This window comes from Schistocerca nitens, chromosome 1 (genome assembly GCF_023898315.1).
Source record: "Schistocerca nitens isolate TAMUIC-IGC-003100 chromosome 1, iqSchNite1.1, whole genome shotgun sequence".
NCBI lineage: Eukaryota > Metazoa > Arthropoda > Insecta > Orthoptera > Acrididae > Schistocerca > Schistocerca nitens.
This window is the reverse complement of record NC_064614.1, coordinates 166790151-166804116: the sequence shown is the minus strand read 5'-3', so window position 1 is coordinate 166804116 and position 13966 is coordinate 166790151. Positions and strand designations below refer to the sequence as shown.

At 45.7% G+C, this 13966-nt stretch overlaps 1 protein-coding gene across 1 annotated transcript in view; it reads right to left on the bottom strand.

Moving 5' to 3' along the window:
• The window catches only part of LOC126234476 (serine/arginine repetitive matrix protein 2-like), an 894711-nt gene that overhangs the window by 679215 nt on the left and 201530 nt on the right, over positions 1-13966 (bottom strand). The gene's annotated exons all lie outside the window — the stretch shown is intronic.

Genomic DNA, 13966 nt, shown 5'->3' with positions numbered 1-13966 from the left:
AGTACGTAGCATCAACAGGTTAGTGTTCATCACGAACGTGGTTTTGCAGTCAGTGCAATGTTTACAAATGCGGAGTTGGCAGATGGCCATTTTATGTATGGATTAGCACGGGGAAATAGCCGTGGCGCGGTACGTTTGTATCGAGACAGATTTCCAGAACGAATGTGTCCCGACAGGAAGACGTTCGAAGCAATTGATCGGCGTCTTAGGGAGCACGGAACATTCCAACCTATGACTCGCGACTGGGGAAGACCTAGAACGACGAGGACACCTGCAATGGACGAGGCAATTCTTCGTGCAGTTGACGATAGCCCTAATGTCAGCGTCAGAGAAGTTGCTGCTGTACAAGGTAACGTTGACCACGGGAGAAACGGTTGTTTCCGTACCATGTACAGCGTGTGCAGGCACTATCAGCAGCTGATTGGCCTCCACGGGTACACTTCTGCGAATGGTTGATCCAACAATGTGTCAATCCTCATTTCAGTGCAAATGTTCTCTTTACGGATGAGGCTTCATTCCAACGTGATGAAATTGTAAACTTTCACAATCATCATGTGTGGGCTGACGAGAATGCGCACGCAATCGTGCAATCACGTCATCAACACAGATTTTCTGTGAACGTTTGGGCAGCCATTGTTGGTGATGTCTTGATTGGGCCCCATGTTCTTCCACCTACGCTCAATGGAGCACGTTATCATGATTTCATACAGGATACTCTACCTGTGCTGCTAGAACGTGTGCCTTTACAAGTACGACACAACATGTGGTTCATGCACGATGGAGCTCCTGCACATTTCAGTCGAAGTGTTCGTACGCTTCTCAAAAACAGATTCGGTGACCGATGGATTGGTAGAGGCGGACCAATTCCATGGTCTCGACGCTCTCCTGACCTCGACCCTCTTGACTCATTTATGGGGGCATTTGAAAGCTCTTGTCTACGCAACCCCGGTACCAACTGTAGAGACTCTTCGTGCTGGTATTGTGGACGGCTGTGATACAATGCGCCATTCTCCAGGGCTGCATCAGCGCATCAGGGATTCCATGCGACGGACGGTGGATGCATGTATCCTCGCTAAAGGAGGACATTTTGAACATTTCCTGTAACAAAGTGTTTGAAGTCACGCTGGTACGTTCTGTTGCTGTTTGTTTCCATTCCATGATTAATGTGATTTGAAGAGAAGTAATAAAATGAGCTCTAACATGGAAATTAAGCGTTTCCGGACACATGTCCACATAACATATTTTCTTTCTTTGTGTGTGAGGAGTGTTTCCTGAAAGTTTGGGCGTACCTTTTTGTAACACCCTGTATATCATTTGTGGTGTAAGTGTTACAGTGCCTAGACATGTGAGCAGGGGAGGAGCACAGGGTGGACAGGCCGAGCAGTCGGAGTGCACAGAAGCGCGTGAGTGGGCGGTACAAGGGAAGGAAGCGGTAGGCGGCAGACAGCAGGTGCGGCCCCAGGGAATTCCGTTGCTGGCGGCAGGAAGCACTCCTCGCCTTGTCTTGGCCGCACCTGCTGCTGCGTCAGCCGACCGTTCTCTGAGGAAAGTGAGCCCGCGCAGCGCAGCAAAGCGTACAATAAAGCACACTGACCGAGTAGTCGCGGCGGCAGAACTTGAGCATCGCTGCAGTCTGCGGCTGCTGCTTCTCCCAGCTGCGCACACCTCCTTCAGCTACGAGGGGCGATCCTCAAGGACACGCCGCACATGACACACACGAGCACCTGCTTCCGTCACGCTTCCGTGCCTCAGTTGACTGAGTGATGCGTCCCACTCGCATCATCTCGCCGCGCATGCACAATAACGCCGCCAGTACCAGAGGACCTCCAGAGACCTGTTTTTACCGACTTTGCCCACTACTTGCCAACACTGGACCTAGCGATGTTTCACACTGAAAGTTTCACATTTGTAAAATCGTGGTTCTCCAAGTTCCAATCGCTCGCGCGCTTGTTAATCTTTGGCTCAGCAGTTCAACAGCACGGTATCTTCGATATAGTCACTAACACCGGATTTTAAAACATGCTTTTCCATCAACTTTCACAAGTAGTCGCGTACGAGTCTCACAATAGGCAGAATTCAGAACACACTTAATCACCTTCTTGAGGGTGAACTGTTCAGCAACATCGCCTCAGCTTCCTCGGTGTCATGCCAGTGTTGTCCCAGCTGCTAACGCATGCACAGCACCTGCACCACCTCTCTTGCGTAACACACATACACACGCCCACACACACACACACACTCGTGCCTGTACGTCACTCCCTCGTTCCTAATTAACCTCTCATTCTCTGCGCTGATGGAACCGCAGTCGTGCGTTAATTACTGTCGAGAGGCGCGACAAATATTCGAAATCGCGTGTAGCCCGTAGGAGCTCGTGATTACGTCACTGGAGAACGGTGCACAGATCCCTCCACATTACGGCACCAACTCACGTGCCTCTTACACGCTTGGCATCGGCAACAAATAAATGTGTTTGCGGACTTATCTGAGAGCCACTCGGCGACTATAGGCTGATTGAACAGTTCTACTGGCGAAAACCACGTTTCGCCCACGACCTGATAATTACGTCACTGGAGAAAGATACACAGATTTGTCCTTATCATGCAATCAGCTGAAATGCGTTCGATAATTGGCATCAGGAACGAAGTGTTTGAGATACAGAATGTTTTACTCCTGTCCATGGACGGGGAACGTAACACGTGAGATGACAATTATTAAAGCAAAGTTGTTTTACTACCACATCATTCACAAATTTCGATGCTACGGCCGGAGTATGTAAATCTATAGGTGGGAACTCATTAAAGAATGGATATTTTACGATGACTAAATTGTCCGTAACAGTACGTAGTGCATGCGACAGGAATACGTAAATCCATGGAAGAGAAATGACTAATTCATTGTCTATACGAACACAAGTGCAGCGTTTCTCGTTCTATTTACAACATTTTGCAGCAAAGAGTCTTCGGCGGAAGGTATTAAATATTGTTCTAAGCACACACACTAAACGATCGTTCCTCGCCCAGCTCGTTGCTGAATGGTGAGTCACTGCATTCGCCACTCGCTGTTGAAACTATGCTCAACACACATTTGCGCGTTAATTACTAGCGAGAGGCGACGCAAATCATCGAAATCGCGTCCCGCTCACAAGCTTCGTGATTACGTCAGGGGTGAAAGGTATAACTCAGGAATGTCCACACCACAGCACGAGGTCACGCGTCTAGGATAGTCGGAGTCTCTAACATTTCTTTACGGTGGTGTTTCAGGTCAGAATCCCGTTAAACACGTCCTTGACTAGAGTATGTGACCACACTGATAAAAGCTATGCCAATGACTAAAAAGAAAAAAAATTGTATATCGTCAACTCATTCTCAAATTTAGTTCCGCCGGCCTCATTACGTGAATCCTCAGAAGGAACCACACTTAAATATGGCTAGTTTAAGGTAATTTCCGCAGCACTAGTACCTCCTGACGATAAGAACAGAAGAATTTATAGGTATAACTTCACAGGCACTATTTTTTTCACTCTGCTTGCAACATTCGTTAGCGGCCGTTGTAGGCTATTAAATGCACATCCCTGGGCGGTGAGTCACTGAACTTGGCACTCTGCGACTTGTCGTGTGGAGTTCCCAGGTGTCGCCGCCGTCGGACGGCAGCCGCCGTTTCGCGGCCTCCAGAGAGTGTAGAGTACGGGCACTCGCGGCGAGAGGTCCCGGCTGGCACTGAGTCGTGGCAGCGGCGTGGCCGTGGCCGCCTCCGCTGGCCGCTGGTGGGGCTGCCGGCTCGTTGCTTGGTATTCCGCGGCGGCCGCTCCCGCGGGGCTTCCGGCGTCGCTTCGCTTCGCGCGGGCCCTGGGCACGGGACACACACTCAGTCACACGTTCTGCCGCCACCACACACACACACTTCGCACAGGAATAGGGGCTGCCACGAGCTGCCGGGCCGGGACACCACTGCAGTACTTCATTTGGTCCGTGATAGAGAACACCTCAGCTGCTTTCAGAAGTACCAGCGAGAAAGAAAATTGCAGCCAGCCACACTGAGGTGGCAAAATTCATGGGACAGAGCTATGCGTATATACAGATGGCGGTAGTATCGCGTACACGAGATATAAAAGCGAAGTGCCCTTTCGAGTTGCCACATCTACTCGGCCAGCCCGGGTGGCCGAGCGGTTCTAGGCACTACAGTCTGGCACCGCGAGACCGCTACGGTCGCAGGTTCGAATCCTGCCTCGGGCATGGATGTGTGTGATGCCCTTAGGTTAGCTGGGTTTAAGTAGTTCTAAGTCCTAGGGGACTGATGACCTCAGCAGTTAAGTCCCATAGTGCTCAGAGCCATTTTTGAACCACATCTACTCGGGAGATTCATGTGAAAATGTTTCCAATGTGATAATGGCAACACGACGGGAGTTAACAGACTTCGAACGTGGTATGGTAGTTGGAGATAGACACATGGGACAATCCATTTCGGAAATCGTTAGGGGATTCAGTGTTCAGAGATCCACAGTGTGCAGAGTGTGCCGACAATACCACATTTCTGGCATTACCTCTCGCCAGAGGCAGCGCAGCGGCCGACGGCCTTCACTTAACGGTCCAGAGCAGTGAAGTTTGCCTAGAGTTGTTGGTACTAACACACAAGCAACACTGTGTGAAATAGCCGTAGAAATCAATGTGAAACGAATCCGTTAGGGCAGTGAGGCGAAGTCTGGAGTTAATGGGCTATGGCAATAGACCACTGACGCAAGTGTCTTTGATAACAGCACGACATCGTCCGCAGTGCCTCTCTTGGGCTCGTGGCCATATCGGTTGCACTCTATAGACAACTGGAAAACTGTGGCCTGTCCAGATTAGTCCCATTTCAGTTGGTAAGAGCTGATGCTAGGGTTCGAATGTGGCGCCGACCCCACGAAGTTGTCAACAAGGCGCTGTGCAAGCTGGTGGTGGCTCCATAATGGTGTGGGCTGTCTTTACGTGGCATAGACTGGTCTTCTGGTCCAAGTGAACCGATCATTCACTAGAAATCGTTATGTTCGGCTACTAGGAGACCATTGCAGCCATTCATGGACTTCATGTTATAGATGACAATGCGCCATGTCACCGAGCCACAATTGTTCGCGATCGGATTGTAGAACATTCTGGACAATTCGAGCGAATGATTTGGCTGCTAAGATCGCTCGACGCTAAGCCCATCTGACATAGATGCGAACATAATCCACAGGTCAGTTTATGCACAAAATCCTGCGCCTACAATACTTTCGCAATTATCGACGGCAGTAGCGGCAGTAAGGCTCAATATTTGTGCAGGGGATTTCCGAAGACTTGTCCGTGCCACGTCGGGCTGCTGCACTACGCCAGGCAACAGGAGGTCCCACACGATGTTAGGTGGTATCCCACGACTTTCGTCACTGCATTATCAAACGGCTGTAATGATCCTCCAAACACAATTTCCGATTTGCAGCTAGCCTGTCTGACTGCCTCGAAGAGGCAACAAAAACTTCACTTAAAATGCTGCCATAATCCGCTTAATAAGAAGTACAACCTTACGTTAAAATTGTAACACTAAGAGACAAGTATCAAAGTTAGGAACTATGAGTAGGTCTTAAGGCAGCGTAGCTCAAGGTGCGGAAATTATTGGGATTATTTTCATGTAACGTCTGAGAATAAGAGCACTTTGCGACTTCCCATAAATTTTAAACATAATTCATCCAGGGGAGCTCGATTCTTTAACCATTTTATTAATTTTTGTTTTGAACTACCAGTGCCTTTCGCATGACACCACAGATGCTCTTGCCAGACAGACACATCTAGTGATACTCTGAGGTACTCCTACGAATGTAGTAAATTGTAGCATTCACTTACAGCTTTCAAAGTAACAGTAGGCGCGGAGATGGTGCTAGAAGATTGTAACATGTGGTTTTTTTTATAGTGATCATATTGAAGAGATCGTTTACACTGAAAGTACGTGTGTCGAAAGGTATTGTACGTGAATTTGAGTTTGTACTGCTGCTTTTACCAGTAGGCTCGAAATGAAACCACTGGAGGAGTATGTGGTTTTGATATAAATTTACTACATTTTAGGTCCATTTTTCTTGTCTTTAGGAACGTAATTTGTTTTAGGCATTATGAGTTTATGGAGGTTTCGAGATGTGGGATCGTGTCCAGCAAAAGTGCGAATTTGCTTTCAAAAATATCTCGTGATATGATCAGTGGTTAAAGAATTTATGTCGCAGTGGTTCCAGAATGAATCCACCTCCTTATAACAACTGGTTGTTTATTTTTTGCCAATTGCCAATTACCTTTTGAAAATACCTCGTGATATGATGAGTGGTTAAAGAATTTATATCACAGTGGTTCCAGAATGAATCCACCTCCTTAAAACAATTGGATGTTTATTTTTTGCCAATTTCTTCTTGTGTTAGTCGCTTACTACGATAAAATTGTTTTCCAAAGTGAAACCACCTCCACAAAATAATTGATTGTTTACTTTTTGCCAGTTTCTTTTTGTATTTGTTGCTTACTATGACGATAAAGGTCAGTCTTGTGAATAATTATAAATTAATTTCTTTATATTGTTCGGACTCAAGGATTAAAGAATAGAGGTTTGGGTTACTGGTTTTTAAATTGCGTAGTACAGATTGTTAAAAACAGGCAATAAAAAGGCTGGGAATTAATATTTAGTTGTTAAATTTCATCTTATGTTTCTCAAAGTGTCCCCTTTAAACACATTTGTGTGTGTTGTACCACATGGTTGCATATGTAACGTATTGTGTAGATTCTTAAATAAACACACATCATATAGAAATATAGAATATGAATACCCGAGTACCAGCATATTTTCTATCTCCCCCACCCCCCTCCTACCTCTCTCTACATTTTCGGCTGATCATTTAATTTATTTTCGTCTTTTCGACAGGAATCAGACACTTGTAAGTATTTTTATAGGAATCAAATGGCTCTGAGCACTATGGGACTTAACTTCTGAGGTCATCAGTCCCCTAGAACTTAGAACTACTTAAACGTAACTAACCTAAAGACATCACACACACCCATGCCCGAGGCAGGATTCGAACCTGCGACCGTAGCGTTATAGGAATCGACAGGCCTCGAAAAAGCCACATTAATCGAGGCACGAGGCATGTGCATTTCAGAAAAAGAACTTCAATTCGGTACGCTTCTGCAAGAGAAGTTAAGTCACCTTGCAATTTAAAACTGAAAGGTGCAGTAAATGGGCGAAAAACAGCTGTGGACTGCAAAGACTGGAGTATATAGCAGAATAAACGGTGGTGGTGGTAGTGGTGGTGGTGAGAATGTTTATAAATGATGGCGTTAGTGTGTAAAACGTGTTCAGAGATGAGGAACTGCCGCACCAAACGACAGACTGAAGGATATAAAACAAGGAGCCATCCTTTCTGACAGAAATTCGTTTTTTCAAGCTGGCGTTCTTGCGCAGCGAATCAAGTGTCCGATCATCAAGAAAAGCCGTTGTACAGCAGGTGGTGGTCCTTCAGAGGTTAACGGAACTCTTCACCAGCGCCGCGTAAGCGCCGTCTCCCAGAAGTATGCCACGGACGAGCGGCTGATTCATACGCAAGCAAACCGTGGTTTCGTGCCTGCGCATTCCTCCAGTGACGTCACACACCACAGGTGAAACGCCTCTGTGAGTCGCTCGGTCGTGGCGGAGTATAAGTAGAGGCCTCAGAAAAGAATCACTCTCTCTCTGCAGCGCAATCTGGACTGTTTCGAAATTTCCTGACAAATTAAAACTCTGCCCTGCACTAAGACACGATCCCGGAACCATTCCTTTCGTACAGAATGCTCCTATCGACTGAGATATCTTGCCAGTCCTCAGTATACGTTTCTGCCACTCTCTATCCTTGTCCAGTACGCAATTTAATGTGTCAGGATGTTTGGAATGCTGACTTCGTACAAATAACGTATCTGCGATTTTGACGCTAGGTACGTCGTAGTTGCTCGCATGAAAAGGGACGAAAAATACCGAGTTATTGCACTTATTACACATTTGACATGATAGGTGCAATTATTTTTCTCATTTGCACTGGTTTTTGTGTGCAGATTGGGTTAGGAGAGGACTTACCTAGTGTAAGGAAGGGAGAGCAAGCTATGACGTCCTGTCGAAGACGAAGTCATTAGAGGTGGAATTCAAACTCGGATGCTTCAAGGCTACAAAGGTGAGCAATGTTCGGCGAGATACAGTATGAATTTTTATTTTTGCGTACATCTGAGTCTAGGGCAACATTATTTTAAAGAGTTGATACATTTAGAACATTGCTCCCCCTCGTATCTACTACGACAGCGGCTTCACATTAAAGCTACAGAAGCATATTTGCATACACTCACACACAGTGGATACCAGAAAATGGCAAACAGCGGAAATTAGTTGGTAGTGATGTGAATAACTATGTATAACAACCAAAGTGGAGAACGGAATTTTCTTTTACTACATTTCTGGCTGTGGCTCCTGACAGTAAAACACTTACTATAGGATAGCAGAGACCAAAACGGAATCATTCTAGCGACGATACGTGCCGCCCGTGTGGAAATCCACCGACATAAACGAGTTTGGCAAAGTGCACATTGCCACAGACCGACGCCTGAAAACCAGCGTCAAGGAATAATTGCCATGCTACCTTTAGGGAGCTGTAGAGGGTAAAAAGTGAAGGTTAAGGCATAGACTGGAATACATCCAACAAATAATTAAGGACCATGGTTGTAGGCGCTACGCTGAGATGAAGTCGTAACGGGCCGGATCAACCAACGAGTGGAAAAAATTCTAAGAAAATTGATGTCTGTTATTACTTCCTCCAAATATATCTCACGAAATGACCATGACGAGGGAATCAAAGAAACAGTTCTAATTTTTTTCAGTCTCAGGTGGAAGTTTTTAATTACTTGACGCTTTCGATCACTCTGGATAATCTTCAGATCTAAATAAACTACTGGCCATTAAAATTGCTACACCACGAAGGTGACGTGATACAGACGCGAAATTTAATCGACAGGAAGAAGATGCTGTGATATGCAAATTATTAGCTTTGCAGAGCATTCACACAAGGTTGGCGCCGGTGGCGACACCTACAACGTTCTGACATGAGGAAAGTTTCCAACCGATTTCTCATACACAAACAGCAGTTGACCGGCGTTGCTCTGTTTGACTCAATGCCCAGGCGTATCAAGGCCGTTATTACGGCCAGAGGTGGTTGTTCTGGGTACTGATTTCTCAGGATCTATGCATCCAAATTGTGTAAAAATGTAATTACATATCAGTTGTAGAATAATATATTTGTCCAATGAATACCCGTTTATCATCTGCATTTCTTCTTGGTGTAACAATTTTAATGGCCAGTACTGTAGTTGCGTCAGCAAACCGTCTTGTCTGTTGCGTACTCTGCTATGAGGTTCTGAACAGAAATGAGGGATTGCTACGCGGCGACTTGAATCTGAATGATGAAGAATGATCGAAACGTGTCATGTAATTTAAAATGTGCAACTGAGAATGAAAAAATGAATGAGAATTGTGTTCAATACCAGTACAAGTGCTGACTCTCTCAGGACACATTTGTCATCTCTAGTGGGATTCACAGAAATGTGAGCTCTTATGGAGTCTCACAGACAGTCGTTCGCACGTACCATTCACGAGTAGAACACGGAAGGGGCTGAACCGTAAGGGTACCGCTCGTCAGTCCTTGGAGGGTAGACGTGGAGTTATTTGTCAGAAACGGGCAGTAGGTCGTTGCTGACCATTCCAGCCACGTGGATCAGGCGCTGCCCCCAAGCCTGAGGCTCGCCATTTAATCCTCCGCTCCCCCCCCCCCCTTTTCGCCACTACACACACGCACACACTGCGCCCTCGCGTGCTCGATTAGCCGATGCAATTCCAAGGGCTTCTCCGCCCCCACATCGGCGTATCTGCACTGAGCGGTTTCTCTCTGCTACCACGGGCGTCCGGAGCGGGTGGGGGAGGGAATGAGGAGAGGAAGGGAAAGCTTCCCCCTCTCCTTTCCTCTGGAAACTGTACTACAAACGTCTTAATAATTACAGAGTTACCTCATATAAAGGGTGATCAAAAAGTCAGTATAAATTCGAAAACTTAACAAACCACGGAATAATGTACATAGAGGTAAAAACTGACACACATGCTTGGAATGACATGGGGTTTTATTAGAACAAAAAAACAAAAATAAAATAAAATAGTTCACAAAATGTCCGACAGATGGCGCTGGATAGCAAAACGCCAGTAACTGCTACCGTGACGGGTGAGAGGTACGCCGATATGTTACAGAATCGCATCATCCCCAGCCTGGCTGATAAACACCTGCTGGAACGTACGATGTTTATGCAGGATGGCGCTCCACCCCATATTGCTGGGCGCGTGAAAGATCTCTTGCGCGCATCGTTTGGTGATGATCGTGGGCTCAGCCGCCACTTTCGTCATGCTTGGCCTCCCAGGTTCCCAGACCTCAGTCCCTGCGATTATTGGCTTTGGGGTTGCCTGAAGTCGCAAGTGTATCGTGATCGACCGACATCTCTAGGGATGCTGAAAGACAACATCCGACGCCAATGCCTCACCATAACTCCGAACACGCTTTACAGTGCTGTTCACAACATTATTCCTCGACTACAGCTATTGTTGAGGAATGATGGTGGGCATATTGAGCATTTCCTGTAAAGAACATCATCTTTGCTTTGTCTTACCTTGTTATGCTAATTATTGCTATTCTGATTAGATAAAGCGCCATCCGTCGGATATTTTTGAAGTTTTGTATATTTTTGGTTCCAATAAAACCTCATGTCATTCCAAGCATGTGTGTCAATTTGTATCTCCCTATCTACATTATTCTGTGATTTATTCAGTTTTCAAATTTATACTGACTTTTTGATCACCCGGTATATTACTGAAACGCCATTAGCAAGCAGAAAAGTTGTATTTAGGATTTATGGCTTATCGACTTATGATTAGAATACTGCTACAGAATCTGAATTTGCAGTAAGAATTAACAAGGCGCCAGGTCAGAGAGAGGGGGGGGGGGGGGTAGGAGATGGACAGAACAGTGCGGAGAAATCCACAAAAAAAGCGGAAAGGACGAGATGGACAGAGAGAAGGAGCAGGAGGAATTGGAGAGAGGGGGGGAGGAGAAGATAGACATGGAAAGGGGGAAGGAGCTGATTGCCATAGAAAGAGAGGAGAGAGGAGAAGGCGATGGACAGATATAGGAGGAGAGAGGTGGGGGAGGAGGTGACAGGGAGAGAGAGCGGAAGAGAAGACGAACAGAGACAGGGTGGTGTGCAGAGAAAGAGGGAAGGAGGAAGAGGCGGACAGAGAGAGGCGGAGGAGGAGATTGTCAGAGACGGGGGGGGGGGGGGGGAAGAGAGGGTGGGGGAAGTAGATCAGGACGTATATCCAATTCCCATACATATAAGAAACCTGTGCTTTCTCTCTCCTTTCTTTTTCGTTCAATCAGACTGCACAACAGCAACGAATGGCCAGAAAAAGCTTTTTTTTTAAATTTTGGTAACTAAAGATTCATATTTGCAATACAAACTGGAGTTTGGTGTGCAATCTGTAAGGAGACGTGCATTTCTCCTGAAAATAACAATGACATATGTTAATTAGCATTATTTTGATGAATTTTATATTTAAATGACGTTTGTATTAGAAATTAATTGAAAAAACGACTATAAAATTACAGAAAGAGACTCGAACCAGCGTTTGATGAATTCCCAATCTCTAGAGCTACTGATTTTTAAAAGTCTTTATTTGTTTTATACATGACAGGATTGCTGATTGCCGGCCGCTGTGGCCGTGCGGTTCTAGCCGCTTCAGTCCGGAACCGCGTGACTGCTACGGTCGCAGGTTCGAATCCTGCCTCGGGCATGGATGTGTGTGATGTCCTTAGGTTAGTTAGGTTTAAGTAGTTCTAAGTTCTAGGGGACTGATGACCTCAGATGTTAAGTCCCATAGTGCTCAGAGCCATTTGATTGCTCATAGAATATGCCCCCTTCTTTACAAATTTGCATCTACCAGGAATCGAACGCAGGATTCCTACATGGCAAACAAGCAGTCTGCCGAAGAGCCACATTGCCCGTCGAAGGGATTCCTTCAGGGTATGAAAAAAAAAAAAAAAAAAAAAACTCGGAAAACTTCAAATTCGATTTTCTCGAGAATGTTTGAGAGTTTCATCGAACTGTTTTGGGACAGTGATATTTGGGTTCTAAAGTCCACGTGTCATAAATATAAGAAACACAAAAATCTGATTGCCGTGTGGCCTCCTAGTAAGACAATATCTGATAACTGAAGTTACTGCCGAGTCGTAACCACATTCGCAATCATCTCGCAAACAGTTCGTTTGCGGACTCATGTATACTGGAACTTTTCTGATTAATGCAATTTTGTCAAATAAGAGGATGGTTGGAGACCGTGGATGTTATATGAAATAAACTGTTGATGGTGTGCAGCAGCCAGCTCGAAAAGTACTTGACGGTCTATTTCAAAGTTCTTGGTTGATTTACTTCAAATTTCTGCAAACAGTAAAGAAAATTAATGAAAAATTAAATGTCTAACTAACGTAAGATATCGTGGTAAACTAACTATATATTATATCGCGAGAATAAATTGCAGCGGAAATACCCGTCTTGGAGATAGTACCATCAGACGCCACTAGACAGCGGGACGATCGAGAGCTCGCGAATTTGACAAAAACATGATTGCAAACTCTTATTTAATGATTAGTTGCCGTTGTCATTTGTGATACATGCCCCTAGAAGATTTTTAGTCCCTGTTTTACAGACATTTTTATTGTTAAAATGCACAGTGCCATACAAAAGCTAAGGCAGGCCTTGGATATAGTACCAACAAAAGTCATTAGGTATGAGGCCGATCAAAAGATGTCACAGAACCCGAGACTTTCCGAACTGTGACGAATTGTTCGAACAGTGCGAAACGAGTAAGTATTTCAGAGTTAGATTTTACATACATTATGCATTACAGATGTATTAGTTTGTAATTTAAAAAGCAATCAAAGCATAATGTATGATGTAATTGTTATCACTAAACTTTTGGTTTGAAACTGGTGTATATTTGCAATAGTCAGACCCGACATCCTAGAACCTGATTTTTATGAATGCCGCAGGTGAAGACTTATTCATTAGTCGCATTCCGTTGACAGTAATTCAAATATAACCTTAGATGTAAAGCGACTGCAGTTTATCATGCCAACGGCCTTGCCGCAGTGATAACACGGGTTCCCGTCAGATCAACGAAGTTAAGCGCTGTCGGCCTGCGCTTGCACTTGGATGGCTGACCATCCGGTCTGCCGAGCGCTGTTGGCAAGCGGGGTGCACTCAAGCTTTGTGAGGCAAACTGAAGAGCTACCTCACTGAGAAGTAACGGCTCCGGTCTCGTAAACTGACATACAACGGGAAAGCGGTGTGCTCACCACATGCCCCACCATATCCGCATCCAGTGACACCTGTAGGCTGAGGATGACACGGCGGCCGGTCGGTCCGTTGAGGCTTCCAAGGTCTCTTGGGACGGAGTTTAGTTGTTTTAGCAGTTTCCCATGCGACTTGAATTCACTATGAGTATCAACAAAGCACAGGGCCAGTCACTTTTTGCGGCAGATATGTAACATCTTGCGCAACGTCGGGCAATGCAGCCAGTATTGGATAAAGTAAACTATTACAAATTTGTGACCGAGCGAGATGGCGCAGAGGTTGGAACACCAGACTTGCATTCGGAAGGACGACTATTCAACTCGCGTCCTGCTATCCAGGGTTAGGTTTTCCGTGATTTCCCTAAATTGCTTCAGCCAAATGCCGGGATGGTTCCTTTGAAAGGGCGCGACCGACTTCCTCCTCATCATTCCCTAATCCGAGCTTGTGCTCCGTCTTTAATGACCTCGATGTCAATGTAATGGTAAACACTAATCCCACTAGTTGCTGTACACCGTCAACAA